Source organism: Panthera tigris, chromosome B1 (assembly GCF_018350195.1).
Source record: "Panthera tigris isolate Pti1 chromosome B1, P.tigris_Pti1_mat1.1, whole genome shotgun sequence".
In the NCBI taxonomy this organism is placed as follows: Eukaryota; Metazoa; Chordata; class Mammalia; order Carnivora; family Felidae; genus Panthera; species Panthera tigris.
The window spans coordinates 41,193,636-41,206,651 of NC_056663.1; the positions used below are offsets into that span (position 1 = coordinate 41,193,636).

Sequence of the window (13,016 nt, forward strand, 5' to 3'; positions counted from 1 at the left end):
TGGGAGGGATCTCTGCTCTGCTCCCCTTATGCTCCTTTCCTTCTAGAAGTTTTACTTTTTCTTTCCTGCTCAAGAGCATTTAGCAGATAAATCTGTCCCGAAGATCTGTCATTGCCAGAAGTACCAAGAAGAGTTCAACTTGGTGCCAGAATAATCCTGATAACTTCTGTGGAGGGGGGTGACTGCTGGCACCTCACACAGAAGGCTATTGAACTTGAATATGTGGAAATTAAATAATTGTTTTACTTAAAACTCCTTCATAAGCTGAAAATTGTGTTCATTGTAGAAAGTTCATATCTGGCCCCATTCTTCCTCTGGAGAGACTCCTGGTGCGTGCTGCGTCCAGGACCCTCCAACCTGGAGAGCTACAGTCTTGGCCAGCAGGACACAGATGCTGGCACAGAATGTCTCATGCTGCTTGCGCGGAGTGCAACTCCAGATGCGTCTGGCATTGGTTTCTTCTGGATATTCTTCTCCCTGAGGCCCCCTTCTCAGCGGTGACCTGGGTTCTTGGCAAGAAGTTGCTTACATGCTGCCAAAGCTGGGGGTGGAAAGAGAAACACCATCAGTCACACAAATCAAGAGGAGAAACATTGATATGCTTTGGTGGGGAGGGGAGCTGTTTTAGAGTAAGCCTACATTCAGTGCCAGCTTCTCAAGTCATCAAGGGCAAAGGGAGCGGGCAGAACAACAGGTAGCAGACACACGTGGAATGAAAGCACAGAGATGTTCCATATAAGCTTTCGATTTCAATAGTATCTGTGGCCAACTTTCTGAATAGAAAGTATATGGATATATGACACATTCTCAAAGAGGGGATACTGTGAAAAGTGTATTTCCCTCCTACTTGTCCCCCAGCTACCCAGAGTTCTTATCTGCAGAGGCAACCATGTTATCGGCCTCATATTCTTCCCAAGGAATTCTACGCTTATACAAGGAAATCTCAATTGATTTTTTCTGCTCACCCCCCCTCAATCTGGCAACAATAATGATGCCATACTCAGCACACTGTTCTTCAACTTGGGTTTTTTTTTTTTGTTTTGTGTCTTTAGCTTATTATATCTTGCAAGAATATTCCATCAGTGCATACAGGGCTCCCTCACTCTTCACAGGTGCACAGTTTTCAACTACCGTACCATAAATTAGTTAACTGGTTTCCTGAGGTTGGACACTACATTTTTGTTATAAATAATGTAATGAATAACCACGTGTATATGTGATTTAGCACACAAAATGCACATGCAAATACAAATATAAATATATTTTCAAGATAAATTCCTAGAAATGGAATTGCAGGGGAAAAGGAAACAGTTTTAATTTTATAAGACATCATCCCAGGGTGCCTGGGTGGCTCAGTCACTTGAGCATCTAACTTCGGCTCAGGTCATAATGTCAGGGTTTGTGGGTTTGAGCCCTGCATCAGGCTCTGTGCTGACAGTGCAGAGACCGCTTCAGAATCTCCATCTCCCTCTCTTGGCCCCTCCTCTGCTCACGCCCTCTCTCTCTCAAATATAAACATTTAAAAAAGAAAAAAAAAAAGATACTGTCTGTTTTCTCCAAGGAGATTAAACTCCTCTCTCTAGCTGTCTATCTCCCCACATTGGTCATTCTCTTCTGTTTTAAAGACTTCTTTGTAGACCAGTTTTGGGTTCATAGCAAAACTGAAAGGAAGATACAGAGATTTCCCATGTACCCTGTCCCTACATATATACAGCCACCCCCATTATTAACATCCCCACTAGAAAAGTGCATTTGTTACAAGTGTTGCTGAACCTACACTGACACGTCATAGTCACCCCAAGCGCACACTTACATCAGGGTTCACCCTTGGTGCTGTATGCTTTAGAAGCCTGCACAAATGCATAAGCACATGTATCCATCATTATACTATCACACAGTAGTTTTTCACTGCCCTAAAATCCCCTGTGCTCCAATTACTCATCCTTCCCTTTCCCGAACCCCTGGCCACCACTGATCTTTTACTGTCTCCATAGTTTTGCCTTTTCCAGAATGTCTTATAATTGGAATTATATTTTCGGATTGGCTTTTTCCACTTAACATGGCCACTCATAAACTCCACTATTTTAAATATCTTAACAAAAGTATTTCAATTTTAGGTTACTTATTCCTTTAAAAAAATTTTTTTAATGTTCTTATTTATTTTTGAGAGAGAGAATGTGAGCAAGGAAAGGGGCAAAGAGAAAGGGAGACAGAATCTTAAGCAGAGTCTGAGCTGTCAGCACAGAGCCCAACGTGGGACTCGAACTCAGGAACCGCGAGATCAAGACCTGGATGGAAGTTGGACGCTTAACTGACTGAGCCACCCGGGCGTCCCTTACATTACTTACTTCTAACCACAAGTTACCAGTGCAAGCCCTGCACTTGGGAGCACCTTTTCAAATCTCTGGCACACAGCGGGGCTTTGCACCAGTCACCTCTGGCTCTGTTCCTATGCATTTACACGTTCAAGAACCTGAACAGACAGCAGGTTACAACCTTCACCTTAAACTGTGTCCAGTGCCTTTCTGCACAGAACTCTCAAAACCTTTCACATCTTCTCTCAGAACTTGTCAACAGTATTATTTCCACATCACCCATCATGAAATAAGCAAGACACAGACAGATCCCCCTCTTCTGACTCCTAACCCAGTACTGCTCCCAGTACAGTCCCGTACATTTGGTGATTAAATGAAAAAGACATGCCATTTTGTGGCACCAAGTCACAAATACTAGTTCCTGTTTGGGATCCTCCAGTTCTTCCACTTCTGCACTATCATCACTGCTAACATACTGAATGCAACGTGACAGATCCTGAGCTAACCTCACAAACATTTTACATACCCTACCCTCACTTACGTCTCACAACAGCCCTGTGGTGGAGTTCTTATCATCACTGCTATTTTACAAAGGAGGAAATCAAGGCTTAGAGGATCACGGAAGTTAAGGGAATCATACAGCTACTAAGTATCGGAGCACGAATTTGCACCAGTGGATCTGTCTCCTAGCCCAAGCTCTTTAACCATGCCCTCCTACCTCCCAAACTACCATATTGCAATGAATGAACACTTCCTTCATGGCAGAGCTGCTCTACAGAACTTCTTGTGGTCAGAGAAAAACCACAAGGCGAATCTGGATTCATGTATCAGAATTTGGAGTTCTCAGAATCCAAGGTACAAACCTGCTCTTTCATTTTTATAAACTGGCTAAACTGACTGTACATGCCAGATTTTTAACAGCACACCAACAGAGGTTGAGGAAATTAGATATATTTCTGAGACTTCATTTAATTTGCTGAGTCACTGTATTCTTTAAACCTGTCTCATTCCAGCCTAATTCTAGGGCCACATCTCTGTTCCACTCTTCTGTCCTTGTTCCCCTTGTCTAGCACTCCCATGGGAAAGAAGGAACAAAACCCCTGTGTCCCACTGGTCAAGGTTACCCTGGGTTCCATGGACCCAAGATGACTGACACCAGGGTCCTTTGACTTCCCATGCCAGAGTTTAGATCTCTTTTCCTTGAATCACAATCAACTGAGAATTCCCAAGGTTATTCTGGGTTCATGTCCTCAAAACATCAAACACATTTAGCAATAAACTAATTTCTTCAGGGGTTGATGAACCATAGCCCAAAGGCCAAATCTGGCTTTGGACTGTTTTTCTAAGCCAGGAGTGAGCTAGGAATAGTTTTTACATCTTTAAAGAGTTGTAAAAAATGAAGAATAATATGACACAGACCACAGCAAAACCTATTTACTATCTCACCCTACGCAGCTTGCCAACCCATGACCCAGCTGCTCCTTTTTCCTCTGAGAGGCACTGAACTCACGCCCCATCCCATGGTTCCACCCCACCCCTCGAGTTCATGTTTATGGGTGCCAGACTCCAGAACAGAGAACAGTAACGTAGCCAAACAAGTTATCTGGCCAAGACTAAACAATCCCCATGTAGATTCTCAGAAGTAAAGAGAAACAGCAAGCAAACCACAGTTATCAAACAGAGTCCCAAATATCTTGCTGGATCAGCAGAGCAGCCATTAAATCTGGAAGACTGGTTGGTGTCTTAGGCCCCATAATACAAACTTTGATCTCTGGAAATAATATCAGAAAATCAGTCACTTCAGAGCTCTACCACACAATTCCCAGATGACTGTTCAGTTAAGAGAAGATATCACTTTGCTTCACGTAAATATAACCATGACTCCACAAGCATGAGGTATTTACTCATTCTCCTGACTTCCACAGCTTTCAGCCAGACTCACTGAGAGTAATTTGGACCAAAGTTGCCCCAGGAGCCCAAATGGTCCAGAGAAAAACAGAAGAACCAAGTAGTTCTGAGCCTTTTAGGAGGGAGGGTGGCTTCATCCTAGGAATGTGACAGAGCCCATCACTAAGTTACCTAAACTCTTCAAGCCATTGAATGGCAAATCTGGGACTTTAAGCCCCCAAATGACCCAATTTCCAGGGCTCCTCAGATCTGAGAGTGATGAGTTCATTCATTCAACAAATACTCAATGGGCACATTACTATGTCTCACACATTATGTCAGGCATTATTTAGTGCCTAGAGACAAGTGTTAAACAAATAAGCATACACAAAGTCGTAATTTCACACTTTGATGATTGTTAGCAAGGCAAAGATAATTCTGGGAAAGAAAATAACAGAGGGAACTTAATTTAATATAGGTCATCTAAACCAATTTTGATCCAATCACAAGTCAGAGACTATTATGATTCCTAACTGCAAAACCAAATACAGCTGAAACTTGAATAACAATATGGGTTTGAACTACATGGGTCCACTTACATGTGGATTATTTTCTGATACAATACTGTATTTTCCCTTATGATTTTACTAATAACATTTTCTTTTTCTAGCTTACTTTTTTCTTTTAAAAAAATTTTTTAATGCTTATTTTATTTTTGAGAGGGAGACAGAGAGAGACAGAGCGTGAGCAGGGAAGGGGCAGGGAGAGAGGGAGACACAGAATCTGAAGCAGACTCCAGGCTCTGAGCTGTCAGCACAGAGCCCAATGTAGGGCTTGAACTCATGATCTGTGAGATCATGACTGGAGCCAAAGTCGGATGCCTAACTGACTAAGCCACCCAGATGTCCCTAGCTTACTACTTTTTAATAAGAATAGAGTACATGATACATGAACAAAATATATATCAATCAACTATTTATCAGTAAGGCTTCAGGTCAACAGTAGGCTATAAGTTTGGGGAAGGTCGAAGTTACATGCAGATTTTGTCAGCGCCTCTACTGCCCAGGTTGCTCAAGGGTCAATTGCACCACGAAACTTCCTACTTCAGGAGACCATGACTACCAGACTATACCCAGAGGGATGCCACCACATATCAACTCAAAGGAAAAAAACACAGGGTTAATGCATTTTTCAAGCACAATGTCTATCACATATTAGATCTCAATAAATGGTACGTACTACCATTCCATTAGGGTCAGAAGAAACCCAGAGTATTGTCTTCGGTTACAAATGCTAAACTTTAAGAGGGCTACAGAGAGGAAGGCATTTCAAAGTATGTCCTAAAACCCACATGCCAAAAAATACTACCTGCCTAGCAAGTGCTAGGCGCTCAATAAAAAGGTTAGCTGTAAAGCATAGAAATGGGAATTAAAACTAGTGAGATGGCCAAAAAAACCCTCCAAAAAACAAAAACAAAAAAAAAACCAATTTCTTTTATAAACCACTGTATTGGTGAAAATGAGAAATTACCCTCAAATACTGCTTGTTGGAGTGTAAAAATGGTACATCCTCTATGGAGAACAACTCAGAAAATGCAATGAGAATTTTACACGCACATAACCTTAGCTCCAGCAATTCTACTTCTGAAAATTTATCCTCAAGATAAATTAGAACAGTAGTTCTCACCCAAAGGCCATTTTACGCCTGCCCACCTTCTCCCTCCCCCAAACATTTGGTTCACGTGCAGACATTTTTAGTTGTCACAACTTGGGATAGGGAGCTGCTGGCAACTAGTACAGAGAGGTCAGGGATGCTGCTAAACATCCTGTAATGCACAGATCACCTCCTATGGGAAAGAATGATCCAGCCCCAAATGACAATGGTGCCAAGGTTGAGAAACCCTGTACTGATGCATATACAAAATGATGTGTGCAAGGTTACTGACTGTAGCACTGTTTGTAATAAATATCAAAAGAAATGCCCAAGTCCATTAACAGAAGATACAATGGAACACTATTCATCTGCTAAAAGAAGAAAGACATTTACTTGTGTACAGATAAGAAACAATCTACTAGTTAGAGGCAGAACAATATTCAGAGTAAATACCAACTGTGACAGAGGAAAAGGAAAAAATACATAGTTTGTATGTATTTGCAAAGATACAGATCTCTGGAAACATACACACAAAATGGCTACAGTTGCCGCCTCTAGGAGTGGAAGGGAGAGGTCACTTTATCTTTTTGCTATTTTTAAAATTGTATTTATCAGGGCACCTGGGTGGCTCAAGTCAGCCACCACCGACTCTGCATTTTGACTCTGGATTTCAGCTCAGATCATGATCTTACGGTTCTGAGAATGAGCTCTGTGCTATCAGAGCAGAACGTGCTTGGGATTCTCTCTCCTCTCTCTGCCCCTCCCCCACTCATGTGCGAGCTCGCACTCTCGCCCTCTCTCAAAATTAACAAACTTAAAAAATGAAAAAAACTTACAAAAAATAAAAATAAAATTGTATTTATCATTTTAAACAGGTAATAGTGCTGTGTGAATTTAATGTCAAATGTATTAGAGTAGTGGAGTACAAGAAATTTGCTTGAATAGTAAACTAGGGCCTAGGAGCAAACGTACAGTGTTTCCAAGGAAATAGGGCAGCGCTCAGAGCCACTATGCTGAAGTGAACCTGAAGTGCTAAAAAACCAAGAATACACATACAGCAGACATTAATCCTAGATAAAATAAATGGTTCAAAATAAAGCCAAGATACAGTTAAAGGATAACTCAATTCACTAGAAAGAAGACAGTAATATATGGTCAGTTTCAGGGTCTTGGTCTTAAGTAAAGTTGTTCTGACCTTAAGTACTTTCCCCTTGCCTACAAGGGCTAACTTGAGTTGGAACTGGGTAACAAGTAACATCCTACCAAGTTCTCCCAAGGCAACATTAAGTCTTCCAAGCTGGAAAAGAAAAAAAAAAAAAAAAAAAAAGAACAAAGGACACAGGATATTTTGATATTCTGGGGCAATCAGCCTAAGAAAGAACAATGTGATTTGCTGGGGTTTTATGACCAAGACGTCTCAGAACACTGCTCCGGGAGCTCATTTCAGAAATGGCACTTTTACATTTGAGTATTGTGTATGTAACTGGAAGCAACTTCCTTGCCTTTTGTTTTTTAGATCTTTTTGTCTGGTTTATTTCACTAGGCATAATTATTCTGAGGAATCACTCATGTTGCTGCACACATCAACATGTATGCAGCAACATTCCTTTTTACTGCTGAGCTACAGTCCAATGTATGGCTATACCACATTTGTTTATCCATTCACCTACTGACAGGCAACTGGGTTGTTCCCGTTTGGGACTGTCACAAATAAAGCTGCTATCTACAAGTCTTTGTATGGATACACATTGTAATTTCTCTTGGTAAATAACCTGGGAATAGAATGACTGAGTCTCAAGTAGGTGTGTATTTAGCTGCCAAACTGCTTTCTAAGCTGGCTGTACCATTTTGCACCCTCACCAGCAATGTATGAAAGTTCCATTTGCTCCACAACCTTACTCACACTTGATAGGATCAGTCTTTTTAATTTTAGACATACTAATGGATGTGAGGTGGTAACTCATAACTTTAATTTGCCCTAAGGACCAATGACACTGAACATCTTTTGTGCTTATTTACCATCCATCTACCTTGGTGAAGTGTTGAATCTTTTGCCTATTTTTTATTAGGTTATTTTATTACTAAGTTTTGCTATGGGCTATTTTTTTAAAAAACCAAGCTTTCCCCACCCCTCACCCCCCAAAACTAAACAGTGTTATTTGAAATTAGAAAGCATTATTACCGGACTATACACTTAAACATTGTGAAGATGGTTTTAAAAAAAGAGAGAGAAGTTTGATCCCACAGACAAAAAATAAATAAAAGTAAATAAAAAAAAAAATAAAAAGAGAGAAAGCGTTTCATCACAAAGGTACAAAATTTGTGGACTGGCAGACTTCTTTGTTCAATGTGCCACAAATTTGAAACAATCCTAACTACACTAAAACATGAAACAAAAAAACGAATGATCACAACCACAAACTCTATTTTAACCTCAGAACAGAGTATTACTAAGAACCTAAAATGCTCCTTTCTCTTTATGTTCAGCTGACAGTGATCTGCACTGTCCCACACAGCAGCCACTAACCACACAGAACTCTTGAGCTCTTGAAATGTGGGTAGTCCAAACTGAAATGTGCTGTAAAGTACACACTAGATTTAAATGACTATGAAAAAAATGAATGTAAAAGACCTCATTAATAATCTGTATATTGATTATACAATGAAATGATATTCTGGATCATTTTGGTTAAATAAAATATATGATTATAATGATTTTCATGTGTTTCTTTGTCCTTTTTTTTAAAGTGGCTACTACAAAATTTAAAATTATGGGGGCGCCTGGGTGGCTCAGTCGGTAAAGCATCCAACTTTGGCTCAGGTCATGATCTCACAGTTCGTGGGTTTGAGCCCCGCACTGGGCTCTGTGCTGACAGCTAGAGCCTGGAGCCTGTTTCGGATTCTGTCTCCCACTCCCTGCCCCTCCCCTGCTTGTGCTCTCTCTCAAAAATAAACACAAAAAACATTTAAAAAATAACGCATGTGGTGTGTATTTTACTGGATAGCACTGATCAAAAACTTTTAAGCAGACCCTGAAAATAAAATATGTCTAACTGGTAAAGAAAAAAAATATATATACATATAATATTTTTTCCTTCCCCATTGCTTTGTGGTGTGAAGAAAATGGTAGAGTGGAGGAGCTTAGAATTGGAACTCAGGAGTCTTTCTGGCTAAGGGTTCAGGCACAGCTGTTACTATCTGGTCTGTAACTCATTCCGCTTCCGTGGATTTAAATTTCCTCACCAGTTTTTTGGTATTTTAATTCAAAACGTCAACAGAAATTTATTAGGCTCCTTCTTACAAAGCATTATTCTAATACTGCAGATCTTAGGCTTACAGTCTAAAAGGAAGTGCAATCCAAATACACTAACAACTACTCCAGAAGGCAAATTAAAAGAGTGCCCAATGAAAGGAGACAAAACCCTGTGACTGGGTGACAGGTGTATATGTGTGCCTGTGTTTTAAAGGAGAGACAGCACCTTTAAAGAGTTAGGAAAAACTCCAATCTTAACATTCCTACCAACTCTAAACTTCTGTGCTTTTAAAAAGCATTCTTCATGCTATAGTAAGTATTTTGTAGTTTAGTGATAACATGGAATTGATGATATTTGGTCAAGTCCTCCCTTGAGCATAATGATACAGAAAGAAGTAAATGACAGGCTATAATCAGGTTCTACTTTACTTGAAGAAACAATTTTACAATATATTTCAACCAGGGTCAAATCATCTCTAGCTTCTATCTCCAGAAAGCAAGAAATCTATAATAAGATGTAACATTTTGTGATGTGCACATAGATAAATGTTTTTTTCTTCAGCAAAAACCATTTTTACCAGGCTAGAATCCTAACCACTGTACTTTCTGAAGCCACAAACACAAAAAACCCCACACAAAACATAAGATTTCTCCCCACACCCATGTCATTATGGGTAATGATTTACCAACACACCCAGATACTGCTATTTAACCGGTTATTTCCAAAAGCTGGATGAGCATGACAACCACTGCATTTAGGTCACAAACTAACAAAAGGCCATCCTGAAAATAATTTATAAATAACTATGTCACATTACAGAACCTAAATTTATAAGCAAACTCTATATGACCTCTAAATACAAAGATTCCTTTATTCACAACATTCTTTGGAGGTACAATATCCCCTCCAACTTTAAGGGTGGAGATTGGGGTACAAGTACTGAGTTTACCGGTCTTTCTGGAGATAAGAAAACTTAACAGCACAGAGTGTGCTAAGAAATGCATACCATTGTTTTATTTATAAAAACAAAAACAAAAACAAAAACAAAAACAAAAACAAGTGCCTAATCCATGTTAGATCCAGCCTAGGATTCTTATCTGTTAATAGCAAGAAAGGATGTTTCCTGGAAGGGTGCTATCTTCTCTTTGTCATCAAGAGCAAAATTTCAGGATCGAATACCAAATCATCCCAGTTCCCCTTAGTTACCCTTTTCTTAAATAGTTGTGAATGTTGTCTACATCTTTTTTAAGTTTGTTCGTACTCTCAGTCTGGTATTCCCCTTCTAAGGTCAGAATTTTCCCATGCTTCCTAAAAGCTGTGATTAGAATTTCTCATCTGTCCCATATCTAAAGAAGTATTTACATTTATTTATTTATTTATTTGGAGAGAGACAGAGAGAAGGAGAGAGAGAAGACTCCCAAGCAGGCTCCATGCTGTCAGCACGGAGTCCAATGTGGGGCTAGAACTCACAAACCATGAGATCACAACCTGAGCTGAAACCAAGAGTCAGCCGCTCAACTAACTCAGCCACCCAGGCGCCCCTAGTTTAAGAAACATTTTAAGACAGATCCCCTAGTTTCATTATTCTGGAATTTGATGGAAAAGTTCATATTAACCCATCCAAACCTTTCATTGTAAGAGTTTTCAGTTACAGCCCTTCTACACGTTTTCCTCTCCTGAAAGATACAACTTTTAAAGGCAAGGACTATGGTACAGGAAAAAGGAGACTGAATGTGGAGTTGGGAGAGGTTTCCAGACTCAGGACTCTTATTCCTGTAGATCTGGACAAGTCACTGAACCTCTATGGACTTTGAGGTGGCATCAGAAATGAAGAAGTTAGACAACATGATCTGGAAGTTCTCATCCAGATCTGAAAGACTTTTTGTTTCAACCTGTCCTCCAGCAGCTTCATCATTTTAGATACTCTTTTTTGGCCCCTCTCCAATGCTTATGTATTTCTTAGTCAAAGGACTTCCAATAGAATATGTCCCCAAAAAGTACATTATGACTTTATACAACAGTAAGATTTTTATTTTGAATCCCAAACTACTTTTGACATCAAGGATTTATCCCAGAGCTTGCCAGGTGTGGGGGGGATGGATAGGGATGTGGATAGGACAGACTTAATGTAAAGATCAACTGTTGGGGCTGGATGATGAATACATGCTGGTTTATTATTCAGCTATTTTTGTATGTCTGAAATTCTCCATAATACAAAGTTGGAAAAAAAAAATCACTATCAAAGTGAGAGAAGAATGGCATTATTACAGAACTCTTTCCTACAGTCTCTGGCATAGGATAACTGCTTTCACACCATTTCCCTTGGGTTGAGACAGAATCGACAGGATACGAAACTAAGCAGAGAGGCACTCAAAGTTCAGCCAAAATTAAGGAAAATGAACCAGAAAGGAATTGTTCTCAAGAAGGTTATCACTGAGAAGATCCATGGCACGGAGGGCACGAGCAGTGAGAGGCACTTAGATCTAGTACAGTAATGAACTTGTTTCCACAAAGCTATACCATATGTTTCATGCGGGAGATTTTCCCTAAACTTTTAAACAGCGAAAGTTAAAACCCTATGTGAAACGGAAGTGAGGAAATAAACCCTCTGGTAGGAGGATGCCTTGCAGGACATGAAATCAAAACGGAAAGGCAAGGGATTTCGGGGGTTAGGGAATTCTAAAGAAAGAAAAATGGGTTCCTTTGGAGAACAAGCGAGGAGAATATCAATCCCGGGGAAGCCAAAGTACCTAAGAAAAGAAATCACAGGTGAAGGCGCTTCCTCGTGATCTCTACTACCCCCCACCCCCCTTCAGCCCTCCCAGGCTCCACTCCTCCACGCTCGGGGTGCGGACTGCGGAGCACCTGGGATGCGGGCGAACTCCGAAGAGCCCATTCGGAGAGGAGCCGGCCGGAGCAGGGAGTGGAGGGACCAGCCCAGCACCGGCCTCGGGGAGGGCTGGGCGCGGGCTCCGGGGCGCTGTGGCGGGACAGCAGGGCGGCGCGGCCAGCGCCCGGGGAGGGGCGCGGACTGTTCCACTGCGGGCGAGGGGGCGGAACGTTCCGACCGGCTGGGAAACCCCAGGAAGCGGCAATGGTGCCTCCTGACGCCGGAGCGGCGTAGGGAGGGTGTCCCCGGCCCTCCGGCCCCTCGCTGGGCTCCTCGCCCCGAACCCCCCAGCCCGTTGTCGGCTCCCCTGGGGCCAGTGACCTTCAGGACGGGGGACAATTCGGTCATACTCACCGACGGCGAGGCTCCGGGGCTCCCAGTCCCTCCGTGAACGATCCCTCCCGCCCTTGGCCGCCGCCGCCGCCGGCCGAGGCGTGCGTAAAGACGTGCGCGCGCCCGCCCTTTGTCTACGCCGCTTTGACGTGACCCCTCGCGTCCCATCCCCACCCCTCCCGCCGTTTAATCTCTCGCCCGGCACCCGAGCGCCGGGCGCGCGCCGGGCGGGGGCCCCGAGAGGCGGGGCGGGGGACAGGGCGCCTCGTCACCTGCCCACGGCCGGGCGCGCCCGGTACCGACAGAGGCGCCCCCTGGCGGGCCAGCTGCCATTACCTCGGGCTGGCCCGGAGCCGCGGAGGCTGGTACTGTGCTTCCAGGGTCCTGGTCGCCTGCCCCTCAATGTGGCGCGCATCCCCCAGGATTCCTGCTCTGATAAGGGGCTGCGCTTCGTAAAAGGGAGTCTCCACGTTTCTGAGCTGTGCCCGGGCCTGAATACTGGCTACTTCATTTCCCCGAGGTGCGCTCGTATAGATTCTAAAGAGAGTGAAATCAGCCCTGATCAGCAAGAAGAGGCTTGAGTCACTAAATTATCTTGTCATCTTGGGGCTGTTGGGAGTATTCGGTGAGATACAGTTCTGGATGTAAAGAACGTAGCCCGAGGCCTGGAATGCTCAAGAAACA

The 13,016-nt window shown here is 42.5% G+C and overlaps 1 long non-coding RNA gene across 1 annotated transcript; it reads right to left on the minus strand.

The window, feature by feature from the left end:
* Positions 1–61: 61 nt before the first annotated feature.
* Positions 62–12,688, minus strand: LOC107181067. Its single transcript, XR_006216638.1, has 2 exons — positions 12,354–12,688; positions 62–541 (listed from the first exon to the last, which is right to left on the minus strand). It is a non-coding gene; the product is annotated as an uncharacterized LOC107181067 (long non-coding RNA).
* Positions 12,689–13,016: the final 328 nt, after the last annotated feature.